Below are 27,309 nucleotides of genomic sequence, written 5' to 3'. Positions count from 1 at the left end.
CATTTGTTATCGAATCGACTTAAAGCCAGATCGTCACATTGGCCCCTCTTTTCTCTGAAACGGTTGTACTTATCGTCTGCAAAGCTGTGTCGCGTACTGCGGTGTGCGGAGACACTAAAAGCACAATGGTAGAACACAGATGAAGCTTCTAAGTTGATGTAATAGCCAGTAAGAAGTAGTACAATTCAAGTTTTAGGTATCGATTATTGACTTTTTAGCTGGCTTTGGTGACTTGGACATGAGCTAGGACCTTAAGATTCTGCATTAAAGGAGGACAAGCAGCCGTGTTGCACGGGAGAATGTGAAATGTGTTCATATGTAGTAGAAACCTGAGAAATCCGTCCGTTTTCGTCATTTGTTATCGAATCGACTTAAAGCCCGATCGTCACATTGGCCGCTCTTCTCTCTGAAACGGTTGTACTTATCGTCTGCAAAGCTATGTCGCGTGCTGCGGTATGCGGAGACAATAAAATCGCCATAGTAGAACACAGATGAAGCTTCTAAGTCGATGTAATAGCCAGTAAGAAGTAGTACAATTCAAGTTTTAGGTACTGATTATTGACTTTTTAGCTGGCTTTGGTGCCTTGGACATGAGCTAGGACCTTAAGATTCTGCATGAAAGGAGGGCTAGCAGCCGAGTTGCACGGGACAATATGAAAAGTGTTCATATGTAGTGAAAACCTGAGAAATCCGTCCGTTTTCGTCATTTGTTATCGAATCGCCTTAAAGCCAGATCGTCACTTAACCGCTCTTCTCTCTGAAACGGTTGTACTTATCGTCTGCAAAGCTATGTGGCGTGCTGCGGTATGCACAGACACTAAAAGCACCATAGTAGAACACAGATTAAGCTTCTAAGTTGATGTAATAGCCAGTAAGAAGTAGTACAATTCAAGTTTTAAGTATCGATTATTGACTTTTTAGCTGGCTTTTGTGCCTTGGACATGAGCTTGGACCTTAAGATTCTGCATTAAAGGAGGACTAGCAGCCGCGTTGCACGGGAGAATGTGAAATGTGTTCATATGTAGTAAAAACCTGAGAAATACGTCCGTTTTCGTCATTTGTTATCGAATCGACTTAAAGCCAGATCGTCACATTGGCCGCTCTTCTCTCTGAAACGGTTGTACTTATCGTCTGCAAAGCTATGTCGCGTGCTGCGGTGTGCGGAGACACTAAAAGCACAATGGTAGAACACAGATGAAGCTTCTAAGTTGATGTAATAGCCAGTAAGAAGTAGTACAATTCAAGTTTTAGGTATCGATTATTGACTTTTTAGCTGGCTTTGGTGACTTGGACATGAGCTAGGACCTTAAGATTCTGCATTAAAGGAGGACTAGCAGCCGTGTTGCACGGGAGAATGTGAAATGTGTTCATATGTAGTAGAAACCTGAGAAATCCGTCCGTTTTCGTCATTTGTTATCGAATCGACTTAAAGCCCGATCGTCACATTGGCCGCTCTTCTCTCTGAAACGGTTGTACTTATCGTCTGCAAAGCTATGTCGCGTGCTGCGGTATGCGGAGACAATAAAATCGCCATAGTAGAACACAGATGAAGCTTCTAAGTCGATGTAATAGCCAGTAAGAAGTAGTACAATTCAAGTTTTAGGTACTGATTATTGACTTTTTAGCTGGCTTTGGTGCCTTGGACATGAGCTAGGACCTTAAGATTCTGCATGAAAGGAGGGCTAGCAGCCGAGTTGCACGGGACAATATGAAAAGTGTTCATATGTAGTGAAAACCTGAGAAATCCGTCCGTTTTCGTCATTTGTTATCGAATCGCCTTAAAGCCAGATCGTCACTTGGCCGCTCTTCTCTCTGAAACGCTTGTACTTATCGTCTGCAAAGCTATGTGGCGTGCTGCGGTATGTAGAGACACCAAAAGCACCATAGTAGAACACAGATTAAGCTTCTAAGTTGATGTAATAGCCAGTAAGAAGTAGTACAATTCAAGTTTTAGGTATCGATTATTGACTTTTTAGCTGGCTTTGGTGCCTTGGACATGAGCTAGGACCTTAAGATTCTGCATGAAAGGAGGACTAGCAGCCGAGTTGCACGGGAGAATGTGAAAAGTGTTCATATGTAGTAAAAACCTGAGAAATCCGTCCGTTTTCGTCATTTGTTATCGAATCGACTTAAAGCCAGATCGTCACATTGGCCCCTCTTTTCTCTGAAACGGTTGTACTTATCGTCTGCAAAGCTATGTCGCGTACTGCGGTGTGCGGAGACATTAAAAGCACCATGGTAGAACACAGATGAAGCTTCTAAGTTGATGTAATAGCCAGTAAGAAGTAGTACAATTCAAGTTTTAGGTATCGATTATTGACTTTTTAGCTGGCTTTGGTGCCTTGGACATGAGCTAGGACCTTAAGATTCTGCATTAAAGGAGGACTAGCAGCCGCGTTGCACGGGAGAATGTGAAATGTGTTCATATGTAGTAGAAACCTGAGAAATCCGTCCGTTTTCGTCATTTGATATCGAATCGACTTAAAGCCAGATCGTCACATTGGCCGCTCTTCTCTCTGAAACGGTTGTACTTATCGTCTGCAAAGCTATGTCGCGTGCTGCGGTATGCGGAGACAATAAAATCACCATAGTAGAACACAGATGAAGCTTCTAAGTCGATGTAATAGCCAGTAAGAAGTAGTACAATTCAAGATTTAGGTACTGATTATTGACTTTTTAGCTAGCTTTGGTGCCTTGGACATGAGCTAGGACCTTAAGATTCTGCATGAATGGAGGTCTAGCAGCCGAGTTGCACGGGAGAATGTGAAAAGTGTTCATATGTAGTAAAAACCTGAGAAATCCGTCCGTTTTCGTCATTTGTTATCGAATCTACTTAAAGCCAGATCGTCACATTGGCCGCTCTTCTCTCTGAAACGGCTGTACTTATCGTCTGCAAAGCTATGTCGCGTGCTGCGGTATGCGGAGACACTAAAAGCACCATAGTAGAACACAGATTAAGCTTCTAAGTTGATGTAATAGCCAGTAAGAAGTAGTACAATTCAAGTTTTAGGTATCGATTATTGACTTTTTAGCTGGCTTTGGTGCCTTGGACATGAGCTAGGACCTTAAGATTCTGCATTAAAGGAGGACTAGCAGCCGCGTTGGATAGGAGAATGTGAAAAGTGTTCATATGTAGTAAAAACCTGAGAAATCCGTCCGTTTTCGTCATTTGTTATCGAATCGACTTAAAGCCAGATCGTCACATTGCCTGCTCTTCTCTCTGAAACGGTTGTACTTATCGTCTGGAAAGCTTTGTCGCGTGCTGTGGTATGCGGAGACACTAAAACACCATAGTAGAACACAGATGAAGCTTCTAAGATGATGTAATAGCCAGTAAGAAGTAGTACAATTCAAGTTTTAGGTATCGATTATTGACTTTTTAGCTGGCTTTGGTGCCTTGAACATGAGCTAGGACCTTAAGATTCTGCATGAAAGGAGGACTAGCAGCCGAGTTGCACGGGAGAATGTGAAAAGTGTTCATATGTAGTAAAAACCTGAGAAATCCGTCCGTTTTCGTCATTTGTTATCGAATCGACCTAAAGCCAGATCGTCACATTGGCCGCTCTTCTCTCTGAAACGGTTGTACTTATCGTCTTCAAAGCTATGTCGCGTGCTGCGGTATGCATAGACACTAAAAGCACCATAGTACAACACAGATGAAGCTTCTAAGTTGATGTAATAGCCAGTAAGAAGTAGTACAATTCAAGTTTTAGGTATCGATTATTGACTTCTTAGCTGGCTTTGGTGCCTTGGACATGAGCTAGGACCTTAAGATTCTGCATGAAAGGAGGACTAGCACTTGAGTTGCACGGGAGAATGTGAAAAGTGTTCATATGTAGTAAAAACCTGAGAAATCCGTCCGTTTTCGTCATTTGTTATCGAATCGACGTAAAGCCAGATCGTCACTTGGCCGCTCTTCTCTCTGAAACGGTTGTACTTATCGTCTGCAAAGCTATGTCGCGTGCTGCGGTATGCGGAGACACTAAAAGCACCATAGTAGAAAACAGATGAAGCTTCTAAGTTGATGTAATAGCCAGTAAGAAGTAGTACAATTCAAGTTTTAGGTACTGATTATTTACTTTTTAGCTGGCTTTGGTGCCTTGTACATGAGCCATTACCTTAAGATTCTGCATGAAAGGAGGAGTAGCAGCCGCGTTGCACGGGAGAATGTGAAATGTGTTCATATGTATTAAAAACTTGAGAAATCCGTCTGTTTCCGTCATTTGTTATCGAATCGACTTAAAGCCCGATCGTCACATTGGCCGCTCTTCTCTCTGAAACGGTTGTACTTATCCTCTGCAAAGCTATGTCGCGTGCTGCGGTATGCGGAGACACTAAAAGCACCATAGTAGAACACAGATGAAGCTTCTATGATGATGTAATAGCCAGTAAGAAGTAGTACAATTCAAGTTTTAGGTATCGATTATTGACTTTTTAGCTGGCTTTGGTGCCTTGGACATGAGCTAGGACCTTAAGATTCTGCATGAAAGGAGGACTAGCAGCCGCGTTGGATAGGAGAATGTGAAAAGTGTTCATATGTAGTAAAAACCTGAGAAATCCGTCCGTTTTCGTCATTTGTTATCGAATCGACTTAAAGCCAGATCGTCACATTGCCTGCTCTTCTCTCTGAAACGGTTGTACTTATCGTCTGGAAAGCTTTGTCGCGTGCTGTGGTATGCGGAGACACTAAAACACCATAGTAGAACACAGATGAAGCTTCTAAGATGATGTAATAGCCAGTAAGAAGTAGTACAATTCAAGTTTTAGGTATCGATTATTGACTATTTAGCTGGCTTTGGTGCCTTGAACATGAGCTAGGACCTTAAGATTCTGCATGAAAGGAGGACTAGCAGCCGAGTTGCACAGGAGAAAGTGAAAAGTTTTCATATGTAGTAAAAACCTGAGAAATCCGTCCGTTTTCGTCATTTGTTATCGAATCGACCTAAAGCCAGATCGTCACATTGGCCGCTCTTCTCTCTGAAACGGTTGTACTTATCGTCTTCAAAGCTATGTCGCTTGCTGCGGTATGCATAGACACTAAAAGCACCATAGTACAACACAGATGAAGCTTCTAAGTTGATGTAATTGCCAGTAAGAAGTAGTACAATTCAAGTTTTAGGTATCGATTATTGACTTCTTAGCTGGCTTTGGTGCCCTGGACATGAGCTAGGACCTTAAGATTCTGCATGAAAGGAGGACTAGCACTTGAGTTGCACGGGAGAATGTGAAAAGTGTTCATATGTAGTAAAAACCTGAGAAATCCGTCCGTTTTCGTCATTTGTTATCGAATCGACTTAAAGCCAGATCGTCACTTGGCCGCTCTTCTCTCTGAAACGGTTGTACTTATCGTCTGCAAAGCTATGTCGCGTGCTGCGGTATGCGGAGACACTAAAAGCACCATAGTAGAAAACAGATGAAGCTTCTAAGTTGATGTAATAGCCAGTAAGAAGTAGTACAATTCAAGTTTTAGGTACTGATTATTTACTTTTTAGGTGGCTTTGGTGCCTTGTACATGAGCTATTACCTTAAGATTCTGCATGAAAGGAGGAGTAGCAGCCGCGTTGCACTGGAGAATGTGAAATGTGTTCATATGTAGTAAAAACTTGAGAAATCCGTCTGTTTCCGTCATTTGTTTTCGAATCGACTTAAAGCCCGATCGTCACATTGGCCGCTCTTCTCTCTGAAACGGTTGTACTTATCCTCTGCAAAGCTATGTCGCGTGCTGCGGTATGCGGAGACACTAAAAGCACCATAGTAGAACACAGATGAAGCTTCTCTGATGATGTACTAGCCAGTAAGAAGTAGTACAATTCAAGTTTTAGGTATCGATTATTGACTTTTTAGCTGGCTTTGGTGCCTTGGACATGAGCTAGGACCTTAAGATTCTGCATGAAGGGTGGACTAGCAGCCGCGTTGGATGGGAGAATGTGAAAAGTGTTCATATGTAGTAAAAACCTGAGAAATCCGTCCGTTTTCGTCATTTGTTATCGAATCGCCTTAAAGCCAGATCGTCACTTGGCCGCTCTTCTCTCTGAAACGGTTGTACTTATCGTCTGCAAAGCTATGTGGCGTGCTGCGGTATGCAGAGACACTAAAAGCACCATAGTAGAACACAGATTAAGCTTCTAAGTTGATGTAATAGCCAGTAAGAAGTAGTACACTTCAAGTTTTAGGTATCGATTATTGACTGTTTAGCTGGCTTTGGTGCCTTGGACATGAGCTAGGACCTTAAGATTCTGCATGAAAGGAGGACTAGCAGCCGAGTTGCACGGGAGAATGTGAAAAGTGTTCATATGTAGTAAAAACCTGAGAACTCCGTCCATTTTCGTCATTTGTTATCGAATCGACTTAAGCTAGATCGTCACGTTGGCCCCTCTTTTCTCTGAAACGGTTGTACTTATCGTCTGCAAAGCTATGTCGCGTACTGCGGTGTGCGGAGACACTAAAAGCACCATGGTAGAACACAGATGAAGCTTCTAAGTTGATGTAATAGCCAGTAAGAAGTAGTACAATTCAAGTTTTAGGTATCGATTATTGACTTTTTAGCTGGCTTTGGTGCCTTGGACATGAGCTTCGACCTTAAGATTCTGCGTTAAAGGAGGACTAGCAGCCGCGTAGCACGGGAGAATGTGAAATGTGTTCATATGTAGTAGAAACCTGAGAAATCCGTCCGTTTTCGTCATTTGTTATCGAATCGACTTAAAGCCAGATCGTCACATTGGCCGCTCTTCTTTCTGAAACGGTTGTACTTATCGTCTTCAAAGCTATGTCGCGTGCTGAGGTATGAGGAGACACTAAAAGCACCATAGTAGAACACAGATGAAGCTTCTAAGTTGATGTAATAGCCAGTAAGAAGTAGTACAATTCAAGTTTTAGGTATCGATTATTGACTTTTTAGCTGGCTTTGGTGCCTTGGACATGAGCTAGGACATTAAGATTCTGCATGAAAGGAGGACTAGCAGCCGCGTTGTACGGGAGAATGTGAAATGTGTTCATATGTAGTAAAAACCTGAGAACTCCGTCCATTTTCGTCATTTGTTATCGAATCGACTTAAGCCAGATCGTCACGTTGGCCCCTCTTTTCTCTGAAACGGTTGTACTTATCGTCTGCAAAGCTATGTCGCGTACTGCGGTGTGCGGAGACACTAAAAGCACCATGGTAGAACACAGATGAAGCTTCTAAGTTGATGTAATAGCCAGTAAGAAGTAGTACAATTCAAGTTTTAGGTATCGATTATTGACTTTTTAGCTGGCTTTGGTGCCTTGGACATGAGCTTCGACCTTAAGATTCTGCGTTAAAGGAGGACTAGCAGCCGCGTAGCACGGGAGAATGTGAAATGTGTTCATATGTAGTAGAAACCTGAGAAATCCGTCCGTTTTCGTCATTTGTTATCGAATCGACTTAAAGCCAGATCGTCACATTGGCCGCTCTTCTTTCTGAAACGGTTGTACTTATCGTCTTCAAAGCTATGTCGCGTGCTGAGGTATGAGGAGACACTAAAAGCACCATAGTAGAACACAGATGAAGCTTCTAAGTTGATGTAATAGCCAGTAAGAAGTAGTACAATTCAAGTTTTAGGTATCGATTATTGACTTTTTAGCTGGCTTTGGTGCCTTGGACATGAGCTAGGACATTAAGATTCTGCATGAAAGGAGGACTAGCAGCCGCGTTGTACGGGAGAATGTGAAAAGTGTTCATATGTAGTAAAAACCTGAGAAATCCGTCCGTTTTCGTCATTTGTTATCGAATCGACTTAAAGCCAGATCGTCACATTGGCCCCTCTTTTCTCTGAAACGGTTGTACTTATCGTCTGCAAAGCTATGTCGCGTACTGCGGTGTGCGGAGACATTAAAAGCACCATGGTAGAACACAGATGAAGCTTCTAAGTTGATGTAATAGCCAGTAAGAAGTACTACAATTCAAGTTTTAGGTATCGATTATTGACTTTTTAGCTGGCTTTGGTGCCTTGGACATGAGCTAGGACCTTAAGATTCTGCATTAAAGGAGGACTAGCAGCCGCGTTGCACGGGAGAATGTGAAATGTGTTCATATGTAGTAGAAACCTGAGAAATCCGTCCGTTTTCGTCATTTGATATCGAATCGACTTAAAGCCAGATCGTCACATTGGCCGCTCTTCTCTCTGAAACGGTTGTACTTATCGTCTGCAAAGCTATGTCGCGTGCTGCGGTATGCGGAGACAATAAAATCACCATAGTAGAACACAGATGAAGCTTCTAAGTCGATGTAATAGCCAGTAAGAAGTAGTACAATTCAAGTTTTAGGTACTGATTATTGACTTTTTAGCTAGCTTTGGTGCCTTGGACATGAGCTAGGACCTTAAGATTCTGCATGAATGGAGGACTAGCAGCCGAGTTGCACGGGAGATTGTGAAAAGTGTTCATATGTAGTAAAAACCTGAGAAATCCGTCCGTTTTCGTCATTTGTTATCGAATCTACTTAAAGCCAGATCGTCACATTGGCCGCTCTTCTCTCTGAAACGGCTGTACTAATCGTCTGCAAAGCTATGTCGCGTGCTGCGGTATGCGGAGACACTAAAAGCACCATAGTAGAACACAGATGAAGCTTCTATGATGATGTAATAGCCAGTAAGAAGTAGTAAAATTCAAGTTTTAGGTATCGATTATTGACTTTTTAGCTGGCTTTGGTGCCTTGGACATGAGCTAGGACCTTAAGATTCTGCATGAAAGGAGGATTAGCACCCGCGTTGGATAGGAGAATGTGAAAAGTGTTCATATGTAGTAAAAACCTGAGAAATCCGTCCGTTTTCGTCATTTGTTATCGAATCGACTTAAAGCCAGATCGTCACATCGCCTGCTCTTCTCTCTGAAACGGTTGTACTTATCGTCTGGAAAGCTTTGTCGCGTGCTGTGGTATGCGGAGACACTAAAACACCATAGTAGAACACAGATGAAGCTTCTAAGATGATGTAATAGCCAGTAAGAAGTAGTACAATTCAAGATTTAGGTATCGATTATTGACTTTTTAGCTGGCTTTGGTGCCTTGAACATGAGCTAGGACCTTAAGATTCTGCATGAAAGGAGGACTAGCAGCCGAGTTGCACGGGAGAATGTGAAAAGTGTTCATATGTAGTAAAAACCTGAGAAATCCGTCCGTTTTCGTCATTTGTTATCGAATCGACCTAAAACCAGATCGTCACATTGGCCGCTCTTCTCTCTGAAACGGTTGTACTTATCGTCTTCAAAGCTATGTCGCGTGCTGCGGTATGCATAGACACTAAAAGCACCATAGTACAACACAGATGAAGCTTCTATGATGATGTAATAGCCAGTAAGAAGTAGTACAATTCAAGTTTTAGGTATCGATTATTGACTTTTTAGCTGGCTTTGGTGCCTTGGACATGAGCTAGGACCTTAAGATTCTGCATGAAGGGAGGACTAGCAGCCGCGTTGGATGGGAGAATGTGAAAAGTGTTCATATGTAGTAAAAACCTGAGAAATCCGTCCGTTTTCGTCATTTGTTATCGAATCGACTTAAAGCCAGATCGTCACATTGGCCGCTCTTCTCTCTGAAACGGTTGTACTTATCGTCTGCAAAGCTATGTCGCGTGCTGCGGTATGCGGAGACACTAAAAGCACCATAGTAGAACACAGATGAAGCTTCTAAGTTGATGTAATAGCCAGTAAGAAGTAGTACAATTCAAGTTTTAGGTATCGATTATTGACTTTTTAGCTGGCTTTGGTGCCTTGGACATGAGCTAGGACCTTAAGATTCTGCATGAAAGGAGGACTAGCAGCCGAGTTGCACGGGAGAATGTGAAAAGTATTCATATGTAGTAAAAACCTGAGAAATCCGTCCGTTTTCGTCAATTGTTATCGAATCGACTTAAAGCCAGATCGTCACATTGGCCGCTCTTCTCTCTAAAACGGTTCCACTTATCGTCTGCAAAGCTATGTCGCATGCTGCGGTATGCGGAGACACTAAAAGCACCACAGTAGAACACAGATGAAGCTTCTAAGTTGATGTAATAGCCAGTAAGAAGTAGTACAATTCAAGTTTTAGGTACTGATTATTTACTTTTTAGCTGGCTTTGGTGCCTTGGGCATGTGCTAGGACCTTAAGATTCTGCATGAAAGGAGGACTAGCAGCCGAGTTGCACGGGAGAATGTGAAAAGTGTTCATATGTAGTAAAAACCTGAGAAATCCGTCCGTTTTCGTCATTTGTTATCGAATCGACTTAAAGTTAGATCGTCACATTGGCCGCTCTTCTCTCTGAAACGGTTGTTCTTATCGTCTTCAAAGCTATGTCGCGTGCTGCGGTATGCGGAGACACTAAAAGCACCATAGTAGAACACAGATGAAGCTTCTAAGTTGATGTAATAGCCAGTAAGAAGTAGTACAATTCAAGTTTTAGGTATCGATTATTGACTTTTTAGCTGGCTTTGATGCCTTGGACATGAGCTAGGACCTTAAGATTCTGCATGAAAGGAGGACTAGCAGCCGAGTTGCACGGGAGAATGTGAAAAGTGTTCATATGTAGTAAAAACCTGAGAAATCCGTCCGTTTTCGTCAATTGTTATCGAATCGACTTAAAGCCAGATCGTCACATTGGCCGCTCTTCTCTCTAAAACGGTTCCACTTATCGTCTGCAAAGCTATGTCGCATGCTGCGGTATGCGGAGACACTAAAAGCACCATAGTAGAACACAGATGAAGCTTCTAAGTTGATGTAATAGCCAGTAAGAAGTAGTACAATTCAAGTTTTAGGTACTGATTATTTACTTTTTAGCTGGCTTTGGTGCCTTGGGCATGTGCTAGGACCTTAAGATTCTGCATGAAAGGAGGACTAGCAGCCGAGTTGCACGGGAGAATGTGAAAAGTGTTCATATGTAGTAAAAACCTGAGAAATCCGTCCGTTTTCGTCATTTGTTATCGAATCGACTTAAAGCCAGATCGTCACATTGGCCGCTCTTCTCTCTGAAACGGTTGTACTTCTCGTCTGCAAAGCTATGTCGCGTGCTGCGGTATGCGGAGACACTAAAATCACCATAGTAGAACACAGATGAAGCTTCTAAGTCGATGTAATAGCCAGTAAGAAGTAGTACAATTCAAGTTTTAGGTATCGATTATTGACTTCTTAGATGGATTTGGTGCCTTGGACATGAGCTAGGCCCTTAAGATTCTGCATGAAAGGAGGACTAGCAGCCGAGTTGCACGGGACAATATGAAAAGTGTTCATATGTAGAAAAAACCTGAGAAATCCGTCCGTTTTCGTCATTTGTTATCGAATCGCCTTAAAGCTAGATCGTCACTTGGCCGCTCTTCTCTCTGACACGGCTGTACTTATCGTCTGCAAAGCTATGTGGCGTGCTGCGGTATGAGGAGACACTAAAAGCACCATAGTAGAACACAGATTAAGCTTCTAAGTTGATGTAATAGCCAGTAAGAAGTAGTACAATTCAAGTTTTAGGTACTGATTATTGACTTTTTAGCTGGCTTTGGTGCCTTGGACATGAGCTAGGACCTTAAGAATCTGCATGAAAGGAGGACTAGCAGCCGCGTTGGATGGGAGAATGTGAAAAGTGTTCATATGTAGTAAAAACCTGAGAAATCCGTCCGTTTTCGTCATTTGTTATCGAAGCGACTTAAAGCCAGATCGTCACATTGGCCGCTCTTCTCTCTGAAACGGTTGTACTTATCGCCTGCAAAGCTATGTCGCGTGATGCGGTATGCGGAGACACTAAAAGCACCATAGTAGAACACAGATGAAGCTTCTATGATGATGTAATAGCCAGTAAGAAGTAGTACAATTAAAGTTTTAGGTATCGATTATTGACTTTTTAGCTGGCTTTGGTGCCTTGGGCATGAGCTAGGACCTTAAGATTCTGCATTAAAGGAGGACTATCAGCCGCGTTGGATGGGAGAATGTGAAAAGTGTTCATATGTAGTAAAAACCTGAGAAATCCGTCCGTTTTCGTCATTTGTTATCGAATCGACTTAAAGACAGATCGTCATATTGGCCGCTCTTCTCTCTGAAACGGTTGTACTTATCGCCTGCAAAGCTATGTCGCGTGATGCGGTATGCGGAGACACTAAAAGCACCATAGTAGAACACAGATGAAGCTTCTAAGTTGATGTAATAGCCAGTAAGAAGTATTACAATCAAGTTTTAGGTATCGATTATTGACTTTTTAGCTGGCTTTGGTGGCTTGGACATGAGCTAGGACCTTAAGATTCTGCATGAAAGGAGGACTAGCAGCCGAGTTGCACGGGAGAATGTGAAAAGTATTCAAATGTAGTAAAAACCTGAGAAATTCGTCCGTTTTCGTCATTTGTTATCGAATCGACTTAAAGCCAGATCGTCACATTGGCCGCTCTTCTCTCTGAAACGATTGTACTTATCGTCTTCAAAGCTATGTCGCGTGCTGCGGTATGCGGAGACACTAAAAGCACCATAGTAGAACACAGATGAAGCTTCTAAGTTGATGTAATAGCCAGTAAGAAGTAGTACAATTCAAGTTTTAGGTATCGATTATTGATTTTTTAGCTGGCTTTGTTGCCTTGGACATGAGCTAGGACCTTAAGATTCTGCAAGAAAGGAGGACTAGCAGCCGAGTTGCAGGGGAGAATGTGAAAAGTGTTCATATGTAGTAAAAACCTGAGAAATCCGTCCGTTTTCGTCATTTGTTATCGAATCGACTTAAAGCCAGATCGTCACATTGGCCGCTCTTCTCTCTGAAACGGTTGTACTTATCGTCTTCAAAGCTATGTCGCGTGCTGCGGTATGCGGAGACACTAAAAGCACCATAGCAGAACACAGATGAAGCTTCTAAGTTGATGTAATAGCCAGTAAGAAGTAGTACAATTCAAGTTTTAGGTATCGATTATTGACTTTTTAGCTGGCTTTGGTGCCTTGGACATGAGCTAGGACCTTAAGATTCTGCATGAAAGGAGGACTAGCAACCGAGTTGCACGGGAGAATGTGAAAAGTGTTCATATGTAGTAAAAACCTGAGAACTCCGTCCGTTTTCGTCATTTGTTATCGAATCGACTTAAAGCCCGATCGTCACATTGGCCGCTCTTCTCTCTGAAACGTTTGTACTTATCGTCTGCAAAGCTACGTCGCGTGCTGCGGTATGCGGAGACACTAAAATCACCATAGTAGAACACAGATGAAGCTTCTAAGTCGATGTAATAGCCAGTAAGAAGTAGTACAATTCAAGTTTTAGGTATCGATTATTGACTTCTTAGATGGATTTGGTGCCTTGGACATGAGCTAGGACCTTAAGATTCTGCATGAAAGGAGGACTAGCAGCCGAGTTGCACGGGACAATATGAAAAGTGTTCATATGTAGTAAAAACCTGAGAAATCCGTCCGTTTTCGTCATTTGTTATCGAATCGCCTTAAAGCTAGATCGTCACTTGGCCGCTCTTCTCTCTGAAACGACTGTACTTATCGTCTGCAAAGCTATGTGGCGTGCTGCGGTATGCGGAGACACTAAAAGCACCATAGTAGAACACAGATTAAGCTTCTAAGTTGATGTAATAGCCAGTAAGAAGTAGTACAATTCAAGTTTTAGGTACTGATTATTGACTTTTTAGCTGGCTTTGGTGCCTTGGACATGAGCTAGGACCTTAAGATTCTGCATGAAAGGAGGACTAGCAGCCGCGTTGGATGGGAGAATGTGAAAAGTGTTCATATGTAGTAAAAATCTGAGAAATCCGTCCGTTTTCGTCATTTGTTATCGAATCGCCTTAAAGCCAGATCGTCACATTGGCCGCTCTTCTCTCTGAAACGGTTGTACTTATCGCCTGCAAAGCTATGTCGCGTGATGCGGTATGCGGAGACACTAAAAGCACCATAGTAGAACACAGATGAAGCTTCTATGATGATGTAATAGCCAGTAAGAAGTAGTACAATTCAAGTTTTAGGTATCGATTATTGACTTTTTAGCTGGCTTTGGTGCCTTGGACATGAGCTAGGACCTTAAGAATCTGCATGAAAGGAGGACTAGCAGAGGCGTTGGATGGGAGAATGTGAAAAGTGTTCATATGTAGTAAAAAACCTGAGAAATCCGTCCGTTTTCGTCATTTGTTATCGAATCGACTTAAAGCCAGATCGTCACATTGGCCGCTTTTCTCTCTGAAACGGTTGTACTTATCGCCTGCAAAGCTATGTCGCGTGATGCGGTATGCGGAGACACTAAAAGCACCATAGTAGAACACAGATGAAGCTTCTAAGTTTATGTAATAGCCAGTAAGATGTAGTACAATTCAAGTTTTAGGTATCGATTATTGACTTTTTAGCTGGCTTTGGTGCCTTGGACATGACCTAGGACCTTAAGATTCTGCATGAAAGGAGGACTAGCAGCCGAGTTGCACGGGAAAATGTGAAAAGTGTTCATATGTAGTAAAAAACTGAGAAATCCGTCCGTTTTCGTCATTTGTTATCGAATCGACTTAAAGCCAGATCGTCACATTGGCCGCTCTTCTCTCTGAAACGGTTGTACTTATCGTCTGCAAAGCTATGTCGTATGCTGCGGTAGGCGGAGACACTGAAACCACCACAGTAGAACACAGATGAAGCTTCTAATTTGATGTAATAGCCTGTAAGAAATAGTACAATTCAAGTTTTAGGTATCGATTATTGAGTATTTAGCTGGCTTTGATGCCTTGGACATGAGCTAGGTCCTTAAGAATCTGCATGAAAGGAGGACTAGCAGCCGAGTTGCAGGGAAGAATGTGAAAAGTGTTCATATGTAGTAAAAACCTGAGAAATCCGTCCGTTTTCGTCATTTGTTATCGAATCGACTTAAAGCCAGATCGTCACATTGGCCGCTTTTCTCTCTGAAACGGTTGTACTTATCGCCTGCAAAGCTATGTCGCGTGATGCGGTATGCGGAGACACTAAAAGCACCATAGTAGAACACAGATGAAGCTTCTAAGTTTATGTAATAGCCAGTAAGAAGTAGTACAATTCAAGTTTTAGGTACTGATTATTTACTTTTTAGTTGGCTTTGGTGCCTTGGACATGAGCTAGGACATTAAGATTCTGCATGAAAGGAGGACTATCAGCCGCGTTGCACGGGAGAATGTGAAATGTGTTCATATGTAGTAAAAACCTGAGATATCCGTACGTTTTCGTCATTTGTTATCGAATCGACTTAAAGCCAGATCGTCACATTGGCCGCTCTTCTCTCTGAAACGGTTGTACTTATCGTCTGCAAAGCCATGTCGCGTGCTGCGATATGCGGAGACACTAAAATCACCATAGTAGAACACAGATGAAGCTTCTAAGATGATGTAATAGACAATAAGAAGTAGTACAATTCAACTTTTGGGTATGGATTATTGACTTTTTAGCTTGCTTTGGTGCCTTGGGCATGAGCTAGGACCTTAAGATTCTGCATGAAAGGAGGACTAGCAGCCGAGTTGCACGGGAGAATCTCAAAAGTGTTCATATGTAGAAAAAACCTGAGAAATCCGTCCGTTTTCGTCATTTGTTATCGAATCGACTTAAAGCCAGATCGTCACATTGGCCGCTCTTCTCTCTGAAACGGTTGTACTTATCGTCTTCAAAGCTATGTCGCGTGCTGCGGTATGCGGAGACACTAAAAGCACCATAGCAGAACACAGATGAAGCTTCTAAGTTGATGTAATAGCCAGTAAGAAGTAGTACAATTCAAGTTTTAGGTATCGATTATTGACTTTTTAGCTGGCTTTGGTGCCTTGGACATGAGCTAGGACCTTAAGATTCTGCATGAAAGGAGGACTAGCAACCGAGTTGCACGGGAGAATGTGAAAAGTGTTCATATGTAGTAAAAACCTGAGAACTCCGTCCGTTTTCGTCATTTGTTATCGAATCGACTTAAAGCCCGATCGTCACATTGGCCGCTCTTCTCTCTGAAACGTTTGTACTTATCGTCTGCAAAGCTACGTCGCGTGCTGCGGTATGCGGAGACACTAAAATCACCATAGTAGAACACAGATGAAGCTTCTAAGTCGATGTAATAGCCAGTAAGAAGTAGTACAATTCAAGTTTTAGGTATCGATTATTGACTTCTTAGATGGATTTGGTGCCTTGGACATGAGCTAGGACCTTAAGATTCTGCATGAAAGGAGGACTAGCAGCCGAGTTGCACGGGACAATATGAAAAGTGTTCATATGTAGTAAAAACCTGAGAAATCCGTCCGTTTTCGTCATTTGTTATCGAATCGCCTTAAAGCTAGATCGTCACTTGGCCGCTCTTCTCTCTGAAACGACTGTACTTATCGTCTGCAAAGCTATGTGGCGTGCTGCGGTATGCGGAGACACTAAAAGCACCATAGTAGAACACAGATTAAGCTTCTAAGTTGATGTAATAGCCAGTAAGAAGTAGTACAATTCAAGTTTTAGGTACTGATTATTGACTTTTTAGCTGGCTTTGGTGCCTTGGACATGAGCTAGGACCTTAAGATTCTGCATGAAAGGAGGACTAGCAGCCGCGTTGGATGGGAGAATGTGAAAAGTGTTCATATGTAGTAAAAATCTGAGAAATCCGTCCGTTTTCGTCATTTGTTATCGAATCGCCTTAAAGCCAGATCGTCACATTGGCCGCTCTTCTCTCTGAAACGGTTGTACTTATCGCCTGCAAAGCTATGTCGCGTGATGCGGTATGCGGAGACACTAAAAGCACCATAGTAGAACACAGATGAAGCTTCTATGATGATGTAATAGCCAGTAAGAAGTAGTACAATTCAAGTTTTAGGTATCGATTATTGACTTTTTAGCTGGCTTTGGTGCCTTGGACATGAGCTAGGACCTTAAGAATCTGCATGAAAGGAGGACTAGCAGAGGCGTTGGATGGGAGAATGTGAAAAGTGTTCATATGTAGTAAAAAACCTGAGAAATCCGTCCGTTTTCGTCATTTGTTATCGAATCGACTTAAAGCCAGATCGTCACATTGGCCGCTTTTCTCTCTGAAACGGTTGTACTTATCGCCTGCAAAGCTATGTCGCGTGATGCGGTATGCGGAGACACTAAAAGCACCATAGTAGAACACAGATGAAGCTTCTAAGTTTATGTAATAGCCAGTAAGATGTAGTACAATTCAAGTTTTAGGTATCGATTATTGACTTTTTAGCTGGCTTTGGTGCCTTGGACATGACCTAGGACCTTAAGATTCTGCATGAAAGGAGGACTAGCAGCCGAGTTGCACGGGAAAATGTGAAAAGTGTTCATATGTAGTAAAAAACTGAGAAATCCGTCCGTTTTCGTCATTTGTTATCGAATCGACTTAAAGCCAGATCGTCACATTGGCCGCTCTTCTCTCTGAAACGGTTGTACTTATCGTCTGCAAAGCTATGTCGTATGCTGCGGTAGGCGGAGACACTGAAACCACCACAGTAGAACACAGATGAAGCTTCTAATTTGATGTAATAGCCTGTAAGAAATAGTACAATTCAAGTTTTAGGTATCGATTATTGAGTATTTAGCTGGCTTTGATGCCTTGGACATGAGCTAGGTCCTTAAGAATCTGCATGAAAGGAGGACTAGCAGCCGAGTTGCAGGGAAGAATGTGAAAAGTGTTCATATGTAGTAAAAACCTGAGAAATCCGTCCGTTTTCGTCATTTGTTATCGAATCGACTTAAAGCCAGATCGTCACATTGGCCGCTTTTCTCTCTGAAACGGTTGTACTTATCGCCTGCAAAGCTATGTCGCGTGATGCGGTATGCGGAGACACTAAAAGCACCATAGTAGAACACAGATGAAGCTTCTAAGTTTATGTAATAGCCAGTAAGAAGTAGTACAATTCAAGTTTTAGGTACTGATTATTTACTTTTTAGTTGGCTTTGGTGCCTTGGACATGAGCTAGGACATTAAGATTCTGCATGAAAGGAGGACTATCAGCCGCGTTGCACGGGAGAATGTGAAATGTGTTCATATGTAGTAAAAACCTGAGATATCCGTACGTTTTCGTCATTTGTTATCGAATCGACTTAAAGCCAGATCGTCACATTGGCCGCTCTTCTCTCTGAAACGGTTGTACTTATCGTCTGCAAAGCCATGTCGCGTGCTGCGATATGCGGAGACACTAAAATCACCATAGTAGAACACAGATGAAGCTTCTAAGATGATGTAATAGACAATAAGAAGTAGTACAATTCAACTTTTGGGTATGGATTATTGACTTTTTAGCTTGCTTTGGTGCCTTGGGCATGAGCTAGGACCTTAAGATTCTGCATGAAAGGAGGACTAGCAGCCGAGTTGCACGGGAGAATCTCAAAAGTGTTCATATGTAGAAAAAACCTGAGAAATCCGTCCGTTTTCGTCATTTGTTATCGAATCGACTTAAAGCCAGATCGTCACATTGGCCGCTCTTCTCTCTGAAACGGTTGTACTTATCGTCTGCAAAGCTATGTCGCGTGCTGCGGTATGCGCAGACACTAAAAGCACCATAGTATAAAACAGATGAAGCTTCTAAGTTGATGTAATTGCCAGTAAGAAGTAGTACAACTGAAGTTTTAGGTATCGATTATTGACTTTTAGCTGGCTTTGATGCCTTGGACATGAGCTAGGACCTTAAGATTCTGCATGATAGGAGGACTAGCAGCCGCGTTGCACGGGAGAATGTGAAATGTGTTCATATGTAGTAGAAACCTGAGAAATCCGTCCGTTTTCGTCATTTGTTATCGAATCGACTTAAAGCCCGATCGTCACATTGGCCGCTCTTCTCTCTGAAACGGTTTTACTTATCGTCTGCAAAGCTATGTCGCGTGCTGCGGTATGCGGAGACACTAAAAGCACCATAGTAGAACACAGATGAAGCTTCTAAGTTGATGTAATAGCCAGTAAGAAGTAGTACAATTCAAGTTTCAGGTATCGATTATTGACTTTTTAGCTGGCTTTGGTGCCTTGGACATGAGCTAGGACCTTAAGATTCTGCATGAAAGGAGGACTAGCAGCCGCGTTGCACGGGAGAATGTGAAATGTGTTCATATGTAGTAGAAACCTGAGAAATCCGTCCGTTTTCGTCATTTGTTATCGAATCGACTTAAAGCCCGATCGTCACATTGGCCGCTCTTCTCTCTGAAACGGTTGTACTTATCGTCTGCAAAGCTAAGTCGCGTGCTGCGGTATGCGGAGACAATAAAATCACCATAGTAGAACACAGATGAAGCTTCTAAGTCGATGTAATAGCCAGTAAGAATTAGTACAATTCAGGTTTTAGGTATCGGTTATTGACTTCTTAGATGGATTTGGTGCCTTTGACATGAGCTAGGACCTTAAGATTCTGCATGAAAGGAGGACTAGCAGCCGAGTTGCACGGGACAATATGAAAAGTGTTCATATGTAGTAAAAACCTGAGAAATCCGTCCGTTTCCGTCATTTGTTATCGAATCGCCTTAAAGCCAGATCGTCACTTGGCCGCTCTTCTCTCTGAAACGACTGTACTTATCGTCTGCAAAGCTATGTGGCGTGCTGCGGTATGCGGAGACACTAAAAGCACCATAGTAGAACACAGATTAAGCTGCTAAGTTGATGTAATAGCCAGTAGGAAGTAGTACAATTCAAGTTTTAGGTACTGATTATTGACTTTTTAGCTGGCTTTGGTGCCTTGGACATGAGCTAGGACCTTAAGATTCTGCATGAAAGGAGGACTAGCAGCCGCGTTGCACGGGAGAATGTGAAAAGTGTTCATATGTAGTAAAAATCTGAGAAATCCGTCCGTTTTCGTCATTTGTTATCGAATCGACTTAAAGCCAGATCGTCACATTGGCAGCTCTTCTCTCTGAAACGGTTGTACTTATCGCCTGCAAAGCTATGTCGCGTGATGCGGTATGCGGAGACACTAAAAGCACCATAGTAGAACACAGATGAAGGTTCTATGATGATGTAATAGCCAGTAAGAAGTAGTACAATTAAAGTTTTAGGTACTGATTATTGACTTTTTAGCTGGCTTTGGTGCCTTGGACATGAGCTAGGAGCTTAAGATTCTGCATGAAAGGAGGACTAGCAGCCGCGTTGGATGGGAGAATGTGAAAAGTGTTCATATGTAGTAAAAACATGAGAAATCCGTCCGTTTTCGTCATTTGTTATCGAATCGACTTAAAGCCAGATCGTCACATTGGCCGCTCTTCTCTCTGAAACGGTTGTACTTATCGCCTGCAAAGCTATGTCGCGTGATGCGGTATGCGGAGACACTAAAAGCACCATAGTAGAACACATATGAAGCTTCTAAGTTGATGTAATAGTTAGTAAGAAGTAGTACAATTCAAGTTTTAGGTATCGATTATTGACTTTTTAGCTGGCTTTGGTGCCTTGGACATGACCTAGGACCTTAAGATTCTGCATGAAAGGAGGACTAGCAGCCGAGTTGCACGGGAGAATGTGAAAAGTGTTCATATGTAGTAAAAAACTGAGAAATCCGTCCGTTTTCGTCATTTGTTATCGAATCGACTTAAAGCCAGATCGTCACATTGGCCGCTCTTCTCTCTGAAACGGTTGTACTTATCGTCTGCAAAGCGATGTCGTATGCTGCGGTAGGCGGAGACACTGAAACCACCACAGTAGAAGACAGATGAAGCTTCTAATCTGATGTAATAGCCTGTAAGAAATAGTACAATTCAAGTTTTAGGTATCGATTATTGAGTATTTAGCTGGCTTTGATGCCTTGGACATGAGCTAGGTCCTTAAGATTCTGCATGAAAGGAGGACTAGCAGCCGAGGTGCAGGGAAGAATGTGAAAAGTGTTCATATGTAGTAAAAACCTGAGAAATCCGTCCGTTTTCGTCATTTGTTATCGTATCGACTTAAAGCCAGATCGTCACATTGGCCGCTCTTCTCTCTGAAACGGTTGTACTTATCGTCTGCAAAGCTATGTCGCGTGCTGCGGTATGCGGAGACTCTAAAAGCACCATAGTAGAACACAGATGAAGCTTCTAAGTTGATGTAATAGCCAGTAAGAAGTAGTACAATTCAAGTTATAGGTACTGATTATTTACTTTTTAGCTGGCTTTGGTGCCTTGGACATGAGCTAGGACATTAAGATTCTGCATGAAAGGAGGACTAGCAGCCGCGTTGCACGGGAGAATGTGAAATGTGTTCATATGTAGTAAAAACCTGAGAAATCCGTACGTTTTCGTCATTTATTATCGAATCGACTTAAAGCCAGATCGTCACATTGGCCGCTCTTCTCTCTGAAACGGTTGTACTTATCGTCTGCAAAGCTATGTCGCGTGCTGCGGTATGCGGAGACACTAAAATCACCATAGTAGAACACAGATGAAGCTTCTAAGATGATGTAATAGACAATAAGAAGTAGTACAATTCAAGTTTTAGGTATGGATTATTGACTTTTTAGCTGGCTTTGGTGCCTTGGGCATGAGCTAGGACCTTAAGATTCTGCATGAAAGGAGGACTAGCAGCCGAGTTGCACGGGAGAATCTGAAAAGTGTTCATATGTAGTAAAAACCTGAGAAATCCGTCCGTTTTCGTCATTTGTTATCGAATCGACTTAAAGCCAGATCGTCACATTGGCCGCTCTTCTCTCTGAAACGGTTGTACTTATCGTCTGCATAGCTATGTCGCGTGCTGCGGTATGCGCAGACACTAAAAGCACCATAGTATAAAACAGATGAAACTTCTAAGTTGATGTAATAGCCAGTAAGAAGTAGTACAACTGAAGTTTTAGGTATCGATTATTGACTTTTAGCTGGCTTTGATGCCTTGGACATGAGCTAGGACCTTAAGATTCTGAATGATAGGAGGACTAGCAGCCGCGATGCACGGGAGAATGTGAAATGTGTTCATATGTAGTAGAAACCTGAGAAATCCGTCCGTTTTCGTCATTTGTTATCGAATCGACTTAAAGCCCGATCGTCACATTGGCCGCTCTTCTCTCTGAAACGGTTGTACTTATCGTCTGCAAAGCTATGTCGCGTGCTGCGGTATGCGGAGACACTAAAAGCACCATAGTAGAACACAGATGAAGCTTCTAAGTTGATGTAATAGCCAGTAAGAAGTAGTACAATTCAAGTTTTATGTATCGATTATTGACTTTTTAGCTGGCTTTGGTGCCTTGGACATGAGCTAGGACCTTAAGATTCTGCATGAAAGGAGGACTAGCAGCCGCGTTGCACGGGAGAATGTGAAATGTGTTCATATGTAGTAGAAACCTGAGAAATCCGTCCGTTTTCGTCATTTGTTATCGAATCGACTTAAAGCCCGATCGTCACATTGGCCGCTCTTCTCTCTGAAACGGTTGTACTTATCGTTTGCAAAGCTAAGTCGCGTGCTGCGGTATGCGGAGACAATAAAATCACCATAGTAGAACACAGATGAAGCCTCTAAGTCGATGTAATAGCCAGTAAGAAGTAGTACAATTCAGGTTTTAGGTATCGGTTATTGACTTCTTAGATGGATTTGGTGCCTTTGACATGAGCTAGGACCTTAAGATTCTGCATGAAAGGAGGACTAGCAGCCGAGTTGCACGGGACAATATGAAAAGTGTTCATATGTAGTAAAAACCTGAGAAATCCGTCCGTTTTCGTCATTTGTTATCGAATCGCCTTAAAGCCAGATCGTCACTTGGCCGCTCTTCTCTCTGAAACGGCTGTACTTATCGTCTGCAAAGCTATGTGGCGTGCTGCGGTATGCGGAGACACTAAAACCACCATAGTAGAACACAGATTAAGCTTCTAAGTTGATGTAATAGCCAGTAAGAAGTAGTACAATTCAAGTTTTAGGTATCGATTATTGACTTTTTAGCTGGCTTTGGTGCCTTGGACATGATCTAGGACCTTAAGATTCTGCATGAAAGGAGGACTAGCAGCCGAGTTGCACGGGAGAATGTGAAAAGTGTTCACATGTAGTAAAAACCTGAGAAATCCGTCCGTTTTCGTCATTTGTTATCGAATCGACTTAAAGCCAGATCGTCACATTGGCCGCTCTTCTCTCTGAAACGGTTGTACTTATCGTCTGCAAAGCTATGTCGTATGCTGCGGTAGGCGGAGACACTGAAACCACCACAGTAGAACACAGATGAAGCTTCTAATTTGATGTAATAGCCTGTAAGAAATAGTACAATTCAAGTTTTAGGTATCGATTATTGAGTATTTAGCTGGCTTTGATGCCTTGGACATGAGCTAGGTCCTTAAGAATCTGCATGAAAGGAGGACTAGCAGCCGAGTTGCAGGGAAGAATGTGAAAAGTGTTCATATGTAGTAAAAACCTGAGAAATCCGTCCGTTTTCGTCATTTGTTATCGTATCGACTTAAAGCCAGATCGTCACATTGGCCGCTCTTCTCTCTGAAACGGTTGTACTTATCGTCTGCAAAGCTATGTCGCGTGCTGCGGTATGCGGAGACACTAAAAGCACCATACTAGAAGACAGATGAAGCTTCTAAGTTGATGTAATAGCCAGTAAGAAGAAGTACAATTCAAGTTTTAGGTACTGATTATTGACTTTTTAGCTGGCTTTGGTGCCTTGGACATGAGCTAGGACCTTAAGATTCTGCATGAAAGGAGGACTAGCAGCCGCGTTGCACGGGAGATTGTGAAATGTGTTCATATGTAGTAGAAACCTGAGAAATCCGTCCGTTTTCGTCATTTGTTATCGAATCGACTTAAAGCCCGATCGTCACATTGGCCGCTCTTCTCTCTGAAACGGTTGTACTTATCGTTTGCAAAGCTAAGTCGCGTGCTGCGGTATGTTGAGACAATAAAATCACCATAGTAGAACACAGATGAAGCCTCTAAGTCGATGTAATAGCCAGTAAGAAGTAGTACAATTCAGGTTTTAGGTATCGGTTATTGACTTCTTAGATGGATTTGGTGCCTTTGACATGAGCTAGGACCTTAAGATTCTGCATGAAAGGAGGACTAGTAGCCGAGTTGCACGGGACAATATGAAAAGTGTTCATATGTAGTAAAAACCTGAGAAATCCGTCCGTTTTCGTCATTTGTTATCGAATCGCCTTAAAGCCAGATCGTCACTTGGCCGCTCTTCTCTCTGAAACGGCTGTACTTATCGTCTGCAAAGCTATGTGGCGTGCTGCGGTATGCGGAGACACTAAAACCACCATAGTAGAACACAGATTAAGCTTCTAAGTTGATGTAATAGCCAGTAAGAAGTAGTACAATTCAAGTTTTAGGTATCGATTGTTGACTTTTTAGCTGGCTTTGGTGCCTTGGACATGATCTAGGACCTTAAGATTCTGCATGAAAGGAGGACTAGCAGCCGAGTTGCACGGGAGAATGTGAAAAGTGTTCATATGTAGTAAAAACCTGAGAAATCCGTCCGTTTTCGTCATTTGTTATCGAATCGACTTAAAGCCAGATCGTCACATTGGCCGCTCTTCTCTCTGAAACGGTTGTACTTATCGTCTGCAAAGCTATGTCGTATGCTGCGGTAGGCGGAGACACTGAAACCACCACAGTAGAACACAGATGAAGCTTCTAATTTGATGTAATAGCCTGTAAGAAATAGTACAATTCAAGTTTTAGGTATCGATTATTGAGTATTTAGCTGGCTTTGATGCCTTGGACATGAGCTGGGTCCTTAAGAATCTGCATGAAAGGAGGACTAGCAGCCGAGTTGCACGGGAGAATCTGAAAAGTGTTCATATGTAGTAAAAACCTGAGAAATCCGTCCGTTTTCGTCATTTGTTATCGAATCGACTTAAAGCCAGATCGTCACATTGGCCGCTCTTCTCTCTGAAACGGTTGTACTTATCGTCTGCAAAGCTATGTCGCGTGCTGCGGTATGCATAGACACTAAAAGCACCATAGTATAAAACAGATGAAGCTTCTAAGTTGATGTAATAGCCAGTAAGAAGTAGTACAACTGAAGTTTTAGGTATCTATTATTGACTTTTAGCCGGCTTTGATGCCTTGGACATGAGCTAGGACTTTAAGATTCTGAATGATAGGAGGACTAGCAGCCGCGTTGCACGGGAGAATGTGAAATGTGTTCATATGTAGTAGAAACCTGAGAAATCCGTCCGTTTTCGTCATTTGTTATCGAATCGACTTAAAGCCCGATCGTCACATTGGCCGCTCTTCTCTCTGAAACGGTTGTACTTATCGTCTGCAAAGCTATGTCGCGTGCTGCGGTATGCGGAGACACTAAAAGCACCATACTAGAAGACAGATGAAGCTTCTAAGTTGATGTAATAGCCAGTAAGAAGAAGTACAATTCAAGTTTTAGGTATCGATTATTGACTTTTTAGCTGGATTTGGTGCCTTGGACATGAGTTGGACCTTAAGATTCTGCATGAAAGGAGGACTAGCAGCCGCGTTGCACGGGAGAATGTGAAATGTGTTCATATGTAGTAGAAACCTGAGAAATCCGTCCGTTTTCGTCATTTGTTATCGAATCGACTTAAAGCCCGATCGTCACATTGGCCGCTCTTCTCTCTGAAACGGTTGTACTTATCGTCTGCAAAGCTAAGTCGCGTGCTGCGGTATGCGGAGACAATAAAATCACCATAGTAGAACACAGATGAAGCTTCTAAGTCGATGTAATAGCCAGTAAAAAGTAGTACAATTCAGGTTTTAGGTATCGGTTATTGACGTCTTAGATGGATTTGGTGCCTTTGACATGAGCTAGGACCTTAAGATTCTGCATAAAAGGAGGACTAGCAGCCGAGTTGCACGGGACAATATGAAAAGTGTTCATCTGTAGTAAAAACCTGAGAAATCCGTCCGTTTTCGTCATTTGTTATCGAATCGCCTTAAAGCCAGATCGTCACTTGGCCGCTCTTCTCTCTGAAACGGCTGTACTTATCGTCTGCAAAGCTATGTGGCGTGCTGCGGTATGCGGAGACACTAAAACCACCATAGTAGAACACAGATTAAGCTTCTAAGTTGATGTAATAGCCAGTAAGAAGTAGTACAATTCAAGTTTTAGGTACTGATTATTGACTTTTTAGCTGGCTTTGGTGCCTTGGACATGAGCTAGGACCTTAAGATTCTGCATGAAAGGAGGACTAGCAGCCGAGTTGCACGGGAGAATGTGAAAAGTGTTCATATGTAGTAAAAACCTGAGAAATCCGTCCGTTTTCGTCATTTGTTATCGAATCGACTTAAAGCCAGATCGTCACATTGGCCGCTCTTCTCTCTGAAACGGTTGTACTTATCGTCTGCAAAGCTATGTCGCGTGCTGCGGTATGCGGATAGTCTAAAAGCACCATAGTAGAACACAGATGAAGCTTCTAAGTTGATGTAATAGCCAGTAAGAAGTAGTACAATTCAAGTTTTAGGTGCTGATTATTTACTTTTTAGCTGGCTTTGGTGCCTTGGACATGAGCTAGGACATTAAGATTCTGCACGAAAGGAGGACTAGCAGCCGCGTTGCACGGGAGAATGTGAAATGTGTTCATATGTAGTAAAAACCTGAGAAATCCGTCCGTTTTCGTCATTTGTTATCGAATCGACTTAAAGCCAGATCGTCACATTGGCCGCTCTTGTCTCTGAAACGGTTGTACTTATCGTCTGCAAAGCTATGTCGCGTGCTGCGGTATGCGGAGACTCTAAAAGCACCATAGTAGAACACAGATGAAGCTTCTAAGTTGCTGTAATAGCCAGTAAGAAGTAGTACAATTCAAGTTTTAGGTATCGATTATTGACTTTTTAGCTGGCTTTGGTGCCTTGGACATGAGCTAGGACCTTAAGATTCTGCTTTAAAGGAGGACTAGCAGCTGAGTTGCACGGGAGAATGTGAAAAGTATTCATATGTAGTAAAAACCTGAGAAATCCGTCCGTTTTCGTCTTTTGTTATCGAATCGACTTAAAGCCAGATCGTCACATTGGCCGCTCTTCTCTCCGTAACGGTTGTACTTATCGTCTTCAAAGCTATGTCGCGTGCTGCGGTATGCGGAGACACTAAAAGCACCATAGTAGAACACAGATGAAGCTTCTAAGTTGATGTAAGAGCCAGTAAGAAGTAGTACAATTCAAGCTTTAGGTATCGATTATTGACTTTTTAGCTGGCTTTGGTGCCTTGGACATGAGCTAGGACCTTAAGATTCTGCATGAAAGGAGGACTAGTAGCCGCGTTGCACGGGAGAATGTGAAATGTGTTCATATGTAGTAGAAACCTGAGAACTCCGTCCGTTTTCGTCATTTGTTATCGAATCGACTTAAAGCCAGATCGTCACATTGGCCGCACTTCTCTCTGAAACGGTTGTACTTATCGTCTGCAAAGCTATGTCGCGTGCTGCGGTATGCGGAGACACTAAAAGCACCATAGTAGAACACAGATGAAGCTTCTATGATGATGTAATAGCCAGTAAGTAGTAGTACAATTAATGTTTTAGGTATCGATTATTGACTTTTTAGCTGGCTT

Source organism: Schistocerca gregaria, unplaced genomic scaffold, assembly GCF_023897955.1.
Source record: "Schistocerca gregaria isolate iqSchGreg1 unplaced genomic scaffold, iqSchGreg1.2 ptg000397l, whole genome shotgun sequence".
Lineage (NCBI taxonomy): Eukaryota > Metazoa > Arthropoda > Insecta > Orthoptera > Acrididae > Schistocerca > Schistocerca gregaria.
This window is presented reverse-complemented; position numbering follows the sequence as displayed.